Raw genomic sequence first — 12405 nt, 5'->3', positions numbered from 1 at the left:
GGCAAGCAACCTACTTCTGGGTTAAAATATAAAACATTAATTTCAATACGTTAGTAAGTCTCTTACTATCTGGGGTGTTAGCATATAGACATTTATTTGTACCATTTCTTAAATACCAATTATACTTATTTAAAAAATTTGCAAACTTTAGGCTACTTAGATAGTATTTCTTATTAAAAAATGTTCATTACACAATAGCATGTAAGTAAGTATTCATTAAACCATCCAGAAAGTTATTTCTGTGAAGAAAAATGCAGTTTCGGGAGGGAAACAGGCCAGCTGCTTGTCTCTCCAAGTCAGCTAAAGGGCAGATGTGGGTTTTATGACTAGAAATAAGAAGATGTCTGCTACCCCATCCCTTTGGGTCTGCACCAAGCAGCGGTACCTCTCTGTATCCTGTTCTAGTGAATGTTCCCAGGATGAGGGCTGTGATATGTGGGGGGTGGGAGCTGGGCTCAATGTTACAGAACTGGCCTCAGCCGCACCATACTGTGGTTGGGTCCCATCACTGGGGAGAGTCACTCCACATTCCGCTAGTATCTATCTTGCATGGTGAATAAAAGGGAAATGGCTTTATGACCTGATCACTGAGTGAAACTTGAGATGTTTAAGGAGCAAACCATTCTTGGGATGCCAGGGACATCCTGGCCTTTCCGGCCTCCTGCAGGGTACCCATGTTCCCTTTTCCGTGGCCCTTTCCGTAGTCTAGACATTCTGAAGCAAACTGAGTGACCAAGAGCACTGCAGAGCCTCCTAGTCTGTCCCCCTCTCCCTTGGGACGACACTGAGCTTACTCAGAACCCAGTACAATCCCATTTTCAGATCAGATGGCTTCTCCAGCTTCACTCTCGTTACCCATGTGGTGTGACATATGAACAAGGTTTTGGAGTTAGTGGGTGTATTGGTGGGAAGGGCACAGAAAGAAAGAATCAATTGTTTTTATTCGTTTCCCTTTAAGCCTTCTGTAGATGTTTGAAACCATCCGCTTCTGCCCTCAGTAGTAGTCTGAAGTCATTCTGAAATGGCATCCTTCTCAGACGGGGGTCACTATTTTCTCTTTGCTCTTTGGTTTTCAGAAACTTTACTATAAAGTGTTGTAATGTTAACTCGATTTGTGCAATAACCAGGCCAGCTTGAAGATAAACAATTATATTTTTACTTATTGTAAGGGGAAACTCACGCCACGAGAATGGGAAGTCCAAGCTCTGCTGTGTCCCGCGGGAATCATCCAGAGAAAGCAAACACCTGGTCCATCCCAGATTTTCTTCTTGGGCTTCAGGTAGCCATGCCTTAATTAGGTTTCACTTCTTAGAGGCGATTGATTAACAAAGCTTCCCCCCATCAAAGTGTCTTGGCATAATTTTCTGTTTTAAAGCTTTTGATTTTTCTAAAACCTTGATTTTGTGTCTGTCACCACTTTAGAAAACTTTTAAGACATTATTCAAATTAGTTATTGCTCTGATTTTCCTCCCCTTCTCCCTTCCCTTCCTTCCTCCCGTTTACCTCTCTCTCTCTCCCTTCCTTCCTCCCTCTCTCCCTCCCTTTTTTCCTCCCTTCTCCCTCCCTTCTTTCCTCCCTCTCCCTCTCTTCCTTCCTCCCTCTCTCCCTCCATTTTTTCCTCCCTTCTCCCTCCCTTCTTTCCTCCCTCTCCCTCTCTTCCTTCCTCCCTCTCTCCCTCCATTTTTTCTGTCTTTCTTGCTGTTTACCATTGATTTAAGTTTTGAGAAAAGGTTTTAGAATGTAGCCCAAACTGTCCTGGCATCCACGATCTTCCTGCCTCGGCCCTGCACGCTGGGGTCATTGTGATTGCGGTAGGCACCATTGTACCCAGCTCTTTCCTGTTCTGAGGCTTTTGACATCGCCCCCACACACTAACATTTGTTTAGCATTTTTCTTTCTTCCTCAGATGGGATCATGTCTGTCCATCTGTGTTCACACTGATTTGTTCTCTCTTGTCACCCGCATTGTGCTGTTAGAGCTCATTCAGTAGTATTCTTAAACTTTTGATATTTCAGTTTTCAGTTCCTAACTGCCTGCATATCTCTTGTATGGTTTTTATATATTTGGTGGAATTTGTTGATATGTTACTTTTCCCCTTTGCTTTTTTGAGCCCTGTAAAGACATTAATGCTCTCTGGAGTCCTCATCTGCTAAGTTCATTCCGAGCCACCCCAGGCAGATTGCCCTGAACTTTCTCATTTGCCTCTGAAGTGATCTTGGTTTTGCTTCTCATTTTTGAAGGTGACTTATAATAGCCTCAGCTCGATTCCTCAGCCTCTCTTTAGCCTTGTACTTGTAGACTCTGCTCTGTACACGCACAATTCAAGAGCCCACACAAACTTGCCTCTCGGGCTCTCACCATGGAATTTTTCCCCCCGTTTCCCAGCAGATCCACCTGCTCGAATCCTAGCCTCTGTTTGTATAGGTCAGAATTATTCTGGATTTCAGATCTCTTTGCTCTATGTTATAGAACACGTATAGACCATTCTCAGGCTGACAGCCATCTCAAACACCATCGTTAACCACAACATCAGTGAAAGAAGGGAAACCCATTGCTCCATGCCTTAGATCTTTTATGAGAATCTTCCTGGTCTTTATTAATTTACAGACCCATGGTTGTTTTCATTTTGTTTTGTACTGAGTCCAGTTCTTACTCTTCAGGAGCAAAGGTGGTCTAGTATACTAGTCTGTCAATTTGCCAGGGCCTCCATAACAAGATGACACACGCTGGATATTTTAAAGACTAGTAATTACTTTCTTAAAACTGTCAAGAGAGGCTGGAAGTCACAGATCATGGTGTGGATGCTTTTGTTTCTTGTTTTCTGTCTTTTACTCCCCGGAGTTTTCTCTCTCTGGCTAACAGGTAGTCCTTCCTCCTGGGGTCCCCACTCTTAGCTCCCTGCTTCTTCTTGCATGCCTACCTTTGATGTGATTGCAATCACAGCTGGAGGTTCAGGAATTCAGAACTCACTCTCCTGAAGCCACAGGACCAACAAGGAGGTTCTAGGATACCATGACAGGCAGAGAGGTTGGATGGGACAAGAATTTCCCGAGTCCTAGTTGCGTATCCAGGGTTCCTATTTGCTATGGGATAATTCTCTTGTGCACTGTGAAGATTTGTCACTTGTATTGGTTTAATGAAACACTAATTGGCCAGTAGCCAGGCAAGAAGTGTAGGTAGAACAACCAGACTAGGAAAATTCTGGAAAGAGGAAAGGCAGAGACGCAGTCACCAGTCAGATGACAGAGGAAGCAAGATGAGACTGCCTCACTGAGAAAGTGTACCAAGTCATATGATGATACATAGATAGGAATTATGGCTTAACTTAAGTTGTAAGAGGTATTTAGTAACAAGTCTGAGCAAGAGGCCCAAGAGTTTATAATGAATATAGGCCTTTGTCTGTTTATTTGGGACTGAATGACTGTGCGACCAGGCAAGACAGAAACTTCTATCTATACCTATTCAGTATATATTCTGTGCCCCCATTCCCAAAGAACTCATGTTAGTACAGAAGATAAATGTGCTCCCATCCCTATAAACTACCCCATCTACACTATCAACTGTGATGACAATGCCTACACTAAGTGTATATCAGTCTCTACATACCCTCTCCTTTAATGGAAAATACCAACACCACAAACATGGGCGTTACTTTGGAAATACCTGCTTTATTCTTAATGACTGATGATGGCTTCTGCTGGTTTATTTTTCCTTTCCTCTCTGGGGTCTGTCACATGCTGTGGTCCCTGCCATGATGTAGAGTGGCTCTCAGTTTCACTCTATGGAAAGCCATGGCCTTCACAATGCCACCATAGCTCTCATTCTCTGTTAGGTATATGACATACTGGCACGCTGTGTGCTGTTTCTGGTTTGTTTTGTTTTACTGCCTGGCTCCTATAGTTAGAAGGCAAACTATAAGATGCCCTTCCTCCTCTGTTCATGGCAAGATCTGCAGTGTCTAACACACAGCTGCACCCTGGTGGATGAGTAACACGAAGTTGTTGAGTTAACCAAAGCAAGAGGCCAGGATTCTCTTCTTGAAAATGAGTAACTCAGAAAAATATCACAACAAACGCCGAGATGTGAATCATTCTTTTCATAGATCATGAATCATATGCCGAGAAACATTCTTCCAATATGTGTGGTTCTTTAGATTAGTGATGCTATTGGGATTTTGTTGTTACAAGCAAGATTTTAGACTGAAACTATTCAGACATCTTTGGTATACTTTAATATTAAGGAATGAATGGCATTCGAAATAGAGATTTAGAGCAGAGGTTCTCAACCTGCCTCATGGTGTGACTCTTTAATACAGTTGTTCATTGTTGTGGTGACACCAACCATAAAACTATTTCCATTACTGCTTCATAACTGCAGTTTTGCTACTGTGATGAACACGAATGTAAATGTTTTTGGAGATAGAGATTTTGCTAGAGGGGTTACGACTCCTAGGTTGAGACCCTCTGATTTACACACCGTGAGCTGATAAAACGGAAAAGAAACTCCATTTCTAATGCTACCCACTCTGCTTCCTCTCAAAGCATTCCATTTAATGGCTGTTTACTTTTAAGGGTAAAAAAAAAAAAACTCTAACCTCTTAAATCCTTAAACTTAGGTAAGAAATAAATTATTACTAACTTTAAAAAATAGTTTTGACTATTTCTCTGTCGTATGAATTCAAAAGATCATTGGGAAATAAGTCACACTCTCCCAAGCGTCAAGCACCTCAAGTTTTGTTCATCAAGTCCATCTGCGGACAGTGTCACACCCTCCCCATGTCTCTGGTGCCTGTGTGGACCTGTGTTCAGTTAGACATTTTATTGTTCTCCCTGCCTCAGACTTAGTCTCCTGTATCAATCTAGAAGATGAAAATATATACAACGTTGGACATACCCAAGAGAAGCAGCTGTGAGGAAAATAAACTCACAAAGGGCAACTTAAAAATAAAGATGTTTTTTTTCCAGCTTCCTAGTTTAAAAATACCACCCTTGTTGAGACTTGTAATGATTAAAAATAGCTCATAAGTAAAGAGGTCATGTTTTTCTAAGATCTGTTTATCAGACATTTTATGTCAAGAACATTTAAGAATCAGCGTTCATATTTCAACAGCAGTGTCTCGCCAGCCCTCAGAGTAACCCCCCTTCGAAGAGTACCCAGTGTCAACAGCCTCCAGAAGTCTCTATGTGGCTCAAAGGGCATTTGATTTTGAAAGGTAATAGCTCAGATATTTAAAGACTTCTGATGATGTGGAGTAGCTCTTGATCTCCCATGTGCCGTCTTGGCATGAAACAAGTGGAAATTCAAACAAGTGCTTCTTAAGTTGATGCTTACACAACGTTACATTCAAAGATACATTTATAATTAATTTATAATAACTAGCAAGACTTGAAATTTTAGTAGCTTAGTAACTATGCTAAGAAAGCTTTCCATCACCTATTTCAGTGCATCCTGGGCACTTTTCCTCACTCCTACAAGTTAGCTGATCTTGAATGAATGAATTCATTCTCGTCCTTATAATCCTTAGGTGATTTGGTCATTAGAGCCCTTGGATCTTGGGTCCTTGGAGGGTAAAGTGTAACCCAAGCAGTAGTCCATGTTAGACTATGCAGAGACCAAGGCAGCTTCTAAACTTCTCTCCCTCCAATGCACAGCTACAGGAAAATTTGAACACACACACACACGCGCACGCACACACCAGGCATGCAAAAAGGTAATATCTGGAAAATAAAGATGATACAGGCAACCAAGGCTCTTGTGGTTAGAGGGGTTCCTGAACACATTCCCAGGGGTTCTCATGCTCTCCTGCATGTCATAGGTTAGAAGGTATCTTTCCCAGCCAGGAGCTCAAACTCCCATAGGCATTGACAGGAGAGGAGAGAAGGGAGACTTCTGGGAGAGACTAGATGACATTGCAGCCAGCATAGTTCCCTTTATCTCAGCTGACAGCCGGCCTTTGTTGTCACAATCCAATGCCTAGCAGCATCCTAGGAGGCTAGATACCGTGCCAGGAGAAAGCAACATCTGACTGAACTTGGTGAGCCAGTATTTCTCCAAAGTTGTGAGCAGATGCCAAACTGTTTATCAATTGCTCTTTACTATACAATGTCCCATGTGTGCGCATGTGCCTGAGGACAGAAGGAAAAAAATGGTGGCTTTTACTTGGTACTGTGATAAGAACTTCACAACGATCTTATTTTATTACTATTTTAAAAATTCAAGGCAGCTGTATTCATCATCTGCATTTCAGAGAGAGGCCTTTCCAGTTCTGGAGCCTGGACATTTTGACATGACATCTCGTTATTTTCTTTCTGCAAACCAGCCCAAACTAATACACGCTTCTTTGCAGATTTTCTTATAGCTCTGCGTGTTGACACAGGAGAGGTCTAAGCTGGAACTAAAGTGTCACTCACAGCTTTGACATCAGTTGGCTCATGCTGTGCCCATCAGTTAGATCCAGGCCAAGATGCCAGAAAAAAAATGTCAACACATCTCAAAGTTGAGCCTCGACAAGTACCTCTGGGTCTCAACCACTAGACACCTGCAAATTCTTTCAGGAATCGTATTAGTCACACCTCTCCTGTCAGAATACCCGATGAGAACAACTCAGGAGAGAGAGGTCTTAGTCGGGTTCACAGTTTGAGTGTAGTTTGTTTTGGTGAAGAAGGCATGATTGCAAGACTAGGCCATTAGCCAACTTGCCTCTGTAATCAGGACGCAGAGGACGGTGAAAGTTTCTACTCAGCTTGCTTGACCCTTGCCCACAGGATGATGCCACCCACTTTTAAGGTGTATCTTCCCAACCAACTGACCTAATCGAAAAACAAACAAACAGACAAACAAAAACTCTGTCACAGACACACCCAGTGGCTTGTCTTTTGGCGATTCTAGATGCTGTCAAGTAGACGGTGTGCATAAACCATCCCCAGAATTGACACATTTTGGGAGAGGAGAGATAAGAGTCATACCACTTGGATCCATGTATTTGCTCTTGGATGTCTTCACTTGTTTATCCTTCACTGAAAAAAAAATACTACTTGCAGTCATTTATTCCAGACTATCTTAGACTTTGATAAACAAAAGAATTTCTTGCTTAGTGCATGAGTACAGCATGGAGAATCAATTTTTAAAATTGGATTATGAGATTAACAGTGCCAGAATAGATCAGATGGCCAACTAAGGACATGGAGATAGAGAAGGAAAGACGTGTTGGGGGTTATAGAGAATTTATGACGTTATGGCTATTATGTGAAGTGAGTGGACCAGGGAGCATGAAGCCAGTTGCCAGGGCAACAGCATAGGCTAACCCTGAAGAGTGATGGGCAGCACTAGGTCTGGGACCTAGATGACCTTCTGAAGTATTTCCTCTTTTACTCTAAAAGCAACACAAAGCTTTTTAACTTTTTAAAGATTCATTTAATTTAGTTTAGGTGTCCATTTGCCTGCATGTATATCTGTGCACCACATGCATGTGGTGCCCACAGATGCCAGAAGAGGGTGCCAGATGCCCTGGAATTGTTCTTACAAATTGTAGCGAGCCACCAAGTGGGTGATGGGAACTGAATCCAGGACTTCTACAAAAGCAGCCAGTGTTCTTAATCGCTGAGCCATCCCTCCACCCCCTACACGAAGCTTCAAAACTGTTCAACAGAGAAAATTCCAGGCCAAAGTGTGTGTTTTGAAAGATCAGTTTGGGTACTTTGTTTAGGATAGAATGAAGCTGAGCTTTGCAGTGTGGTAGATGGGAAATGATAGCAGCTCTTCCCACAGTTACAAGAAAGAGAAGGATTGAAAACTCTAGGTAGATCCCCATTGGATAACTGTTGTTTGACCATGTGGACTGCAGAAAAGGAGTCCACGGGCTGGCATCTCCCTTCCTAACAACTAAAATAGAAGTGAGTAGAAGAACAAGACCTGTACTTTGCAATCACATTTAGGAAATACTTTTACTATACTATTTTTCAGAAAGGGGCACCAGCATAAAGTGAAGGCTCAAATAGCTGACGTGGTATTTTCACACAAGACTCAGGTGTTTAAAGTCCCTGGTTACAAGAAATGCCTGCTCTCTTTTCCCCACAGGCTGGAACTCAGATGGAGACAGTCTTCAGTGCTTTTCTAGCACAGCCCCCTTCCCAGATTCCCCCATCCTATTGGTTTAGGGCACAACACCTTATCTAATGATGCCTTGAGATTGCCACATCCTTTCTTCCCCAGCAGCCATCAGGTGATAGCGGTGCCTCAGCTAAGGGTGGGAGCTTCATGAGCCCTTACCTTCCTTGCTGTGATTTTTGTCTGGCCTGAGCTTGTGTAGACCTTGTGCATGCTGTCCCAGCTGCTGATGCTCATGTGTGCGGTGGCTCTGTCATGTCAAGCAAACGCTGTTTTGCTGAAAACATCCACTGTGTCTGGCTCTTACCGTCTTCCTAGCCTACTTCCATGATGATTCCACATCCTGAGGAAAGCAGTGGGTCACAGCTGTCCCACTGAGAGCTGAGCACTCCGTGGTCTCTTATTCTCTGCACACTGGTCAGTTGTGGACCTGTGTTCTAATCACTGTCTACTGCAGAGAGAAGCCTCTGTAGCCAGGGCTGAAGACTCACTAATGTCTTTTGTGAAGATGAGAAATTAGGGGCAGTTTTAGACTATGTCCATTTAGAGAATAGTGACACTAGGTTCTCCCCTGGTGGCCTAGCCAGCCGTGCGGTTTTGGCCCAAGCATGAGTTTCAGCTCATGAAGCGGGTTTTCAATCCAATCCTAAAATGGTTGGTTACTGCCAAAGCATCTGTGCCACTATCCCACCAGGGGACATGCTTTGTTGGACATTGGTTATTTTATCTTTCATGGTTCATAGTTGGGTAAGACTGTTAATTACTTTTTTCCCTAAGTGGCATGCATGGAAACTTCTAGTATGGAAGCTAGCCAGATAGGATGAAACCTCCAGGTGGATACCAGTTTAGATTCTCCATATCCTATGACTACGTATGTGGAGTCTTCAGCGATGGGGTTTTAGCATCAAGTTCTAGAGGACTCAAGGGAAATGGCAATAGCATGTAATGTTTAGGGTTATCTAAGGGACCCTACCTACTAGCTTATCAAAAATGGGTAGTCCATACCTACCAATAAGATTTTTATTCAACAGGCTGTGGTGCCGGGGTAATTATTAGCTCTGTATTATAGAGTAACTGCATTTATGCATGTAGTATATGTACATATTTTAGAATCTTCTTACAGTACTAGGTTTCCATAGTCTTTTTATTTATTTCTTTATTTTTTTTTATATTCGAGACAGGGTTTCTCTGAAGTTTTTGGTGCCTGTCCTGGAACTAGCTCTTGTAGACTAGGCTGGCCTCGAACTCACGGAGACCTGCCTGCCTCTGCCTCCCGAGTGCGGGATTAAAGGCGTGTGCCACCAGCACCTGGCCATATGTCTTTTTCAAAGGCCTTCAGTGTTAGTTATCTCTCTCCACGGTCCCTCATCTACCTTGCCCCCCCATACTACCTATTATTTTCTGCTCCATTATTCCTCTGCCCTACTTAACACCATTCGTGGGGTATCTCCTTCCCCTTGAAACCCATCCCCATTGTCCCTTACTAATTTCTTGACTCCTGTAGGAACTGCAGTTTAAACATATACATATTTAAAGATTCACAGCTATCATCCACACGTGACATTTGCATTTCTGAGTCTGGGTAACTGCACCCTGAATGATAATTTCCACCCCCATCCATTTATCTGCAAATTTCATCATTTTGGGTTTCTTTGCAACTGAATAACATTCCATATATTCCACGTATTTATTATCCGTTCATTGGTGATGGGCATCTAGGCTGTTTCAATTTCCTGGCTATTGAGAATAGAGCAGCAAAGAACATGAATGAACAAGCATCTCTTTAGGAGGTGTAGGCTTTTGGGCGTATGCCCGGTTGTAGTAAAGCCGGATCGTGTGGTGGGTCTATTTCCAGCTTCTCTAGGAATCTACTTGATTGTTTTCAGTGACTGCACCGGTTTGTACACCCACCGGCCGTGAATAAGTGTTCCCTCCCCTGCAGCCACACTAACATTCCTTGGCTTTTGGGGGTGGTCTTAGCCATTTTGACTTGGATAAGATGAAACTTCAAAGTGTTTTCATTTTTACTCCCTGGTAGTTATAAATGCTGGACATTTCTGAAAGGTATTTCTCAGTCATTTGTATTTATTCTTCTGGAAAACTTTCTGTTCAGTTCCATAATCTGTTTTTAAATTCAATTGTTTTGTTTATGGCATTCTTTTAAGGTATTTTTTTTATATAATTCTTATTCTGGACCCCAACCATCTGTCAGATATGTATCTGGTAAAGATTCTTTTCCTATTCTGTTGACTGCTTCTTCTCTTGAATGACAGTGTCCTTCACTGGACAGAAGTTTTTCAGTTTCATGAGGTCCCATTTGTGATTTGTTGATCTTAAAGCCTGTGCTGCTCGGGGCCCTCTGCAGAAAGTCCTTTCCTATATCTCTGAACTGAAGCTTTCTCCTCTAACGGGTTAGGGGTATTGGGGTTAATATTGAGGTCCTTGATATTTTTGACTTACTGAGGTTTTCATTTTCAATATCATTCCATCTTGGACTTTCTTTAGCAATTCTGTCTCTTTATTGACCTTTAATGATGCAGATTGTATTTACTTCCTCACGTCATTCCACTCTGCTTTTGTTTTCCTGGAGTATATTCATATCCTCTTTGAGTTGATTGACCATAGTTATAATTTCTGTTTTGAATTATTTATCTGGATGTTTTTGCAGAACATTCATTTGGGGGCCATTTAAATGAAGTTAGTAATCTTTGAAGGGGACGTGTCATGGTTTCTTGTGTTGAATTTCTTTTCTGCACTGGGTTTTGTAAATCTTGTTGGTTGAGTCTTTTGTATTTTTATTTATCCCCTCTTTTCTCAATGGATAGAGTTTGAGAGAGATGCAGGCTGTTTGTGATATTGCTTTCTTATGGGACACTGGTATTGAGGATTTTAGTTTCTATCCCTTGGCTTCTTTGGAGGGTCTACCACTGCCTAGACTAAAGGTCACTATCCAAGGGTCAACACAGTCCTTTCCTCTGCTGTCCCCTGGTGCTGTGTCCCAGGTCTTGTTGCTGTACCATGTGTAAGTTCAGCAGTCAGAAGATCTTGAGAAAATGAGTGTGTAGCCTGCAGGCACACACAGGAGCATGATGGGGTTGGGAGAGGCAGGGCCTACCTGGGAGCCCTAGTAAGTGGCATCTGTGGGAAGGATGGTTTGAGACATAGAGACAGGAGATCTTAGAGCACTCAGTCTAGCACACTTTGAGAGGAGGTGGAGCCAGAGGATCCAGCAGGAATATGAAGCGAGCCACAGAGATGCCCACCCAGAAGCCTAAGGAAGTTGACTACAGAGCAGATTGGACTGTGGACAGTGCGGGAAGAAACACAGCCTTCCTGATGGACATGGTGGGCAGTCCTAGAGGATGGTGCAGAGTCTGTGTGATAGGGTGGGAAGAAGCAGGGCATGCTGGGAAACACAAGAAATCGAATCCTAGAGAAGCTGAGAGGGCCAATGGGGTGAGAAGTTTGGACCAGGCTTACCTGGCAGTGTGGAGGAATGGGAGTCTTGGGGACACTGTGCAAGACTTTTAACTTAATATTTGATGACGGGGTGGAGGGGTCGCTCTAAGTTACCCATGCTGGCTCTGAACTCATTCTGTGCCCAGACAGACCTTGATTTGAGGTCACTTAGCCTTGCAAATAGCTAGGATTACACATGTGAGCTGCTGGGCTTGGTTTATACATTCTTATAAAACCCAGAGGACTGGTGACAAACATATTCTTTCCTCTTTGAAGGGACTGTGCTGGCTGATGAGAACACGGGATGGTTGACAGAGTTTTCAGAGACTCATAAAATAAGAGAAAGGAAAGGAAAATGTTCTTGGAGAAACTGCCCATGCTTTGCAACTGAATATCTAGCTGTTTTCCCCCTCTGGAGCTTGTGATGTCAGTACTACGTATCTTATACCTTTTATTGTCTATGCAAACAGATGCAAAATGCTCCCTATTCATAGGACTCGTGCAGGTAGCTCTCACAATCCACAATTGCTGAATTGAGATGATGTCTCTGTGACCCCGACCTCATTTGGGTGTCTCCTTTAATCTTGAGCTCCTATATCAAACCCTGATGTCCTCATCAGCAATATATCCCATCAGGCAATAACATCCGGTGTCCCTAGGAAACCCAGCCGGGCTCTGTGGGCTTCAGTTTCCCAGTTGTAAAAGCTGGTGCCTGATGAGTTCTGGAGTAGCTTCCACCTGGAACTTCTAAGGGAAGAGAATGTTTGGTGAATCTGGCATGGCAATTTTTATCCTTGAACATTCCTGTGCTTGCTGTATCCAACTCAGACACCTTCGGGC

At 43.0% G+C, this 12405-nt stretch overlaps 1 protein-coding gene across 2 annotated transcripts in view; it reads left to right on the top strand.

The window, feature by feature from the left end:
• Trpc4 (transient receptor potential cation channel subfamily C member 4) overlaps nt 1-12405 on the top strand; it is a 159062-nt gene that overhangs the window by 78069 nt on the left and 68588 nt on the right. The gene's annotated exons all lie outside the window — the stretch shown is intronic.

The sequence above is a fragment of the Microtus oregoni genome, unplaced genomic scaffold (genome assembly GCF_018167655.1).
Source record: "Microtus oregoni isolate MIOR12 unplaced genomic scaffold, Mior012 000010F_ref0000083, whole genome shotgun sequence".
NCBI classification, from domain to species: domain Eukaryota; kingdom Metazoa; phylum Chordata; class Mammalia; order Rodentia; family Cricetidae; genus Microtus; species Microtus oregoni.
This window is presented reverse-complemented; position numbering and strand designations above follow the sequence as displayed.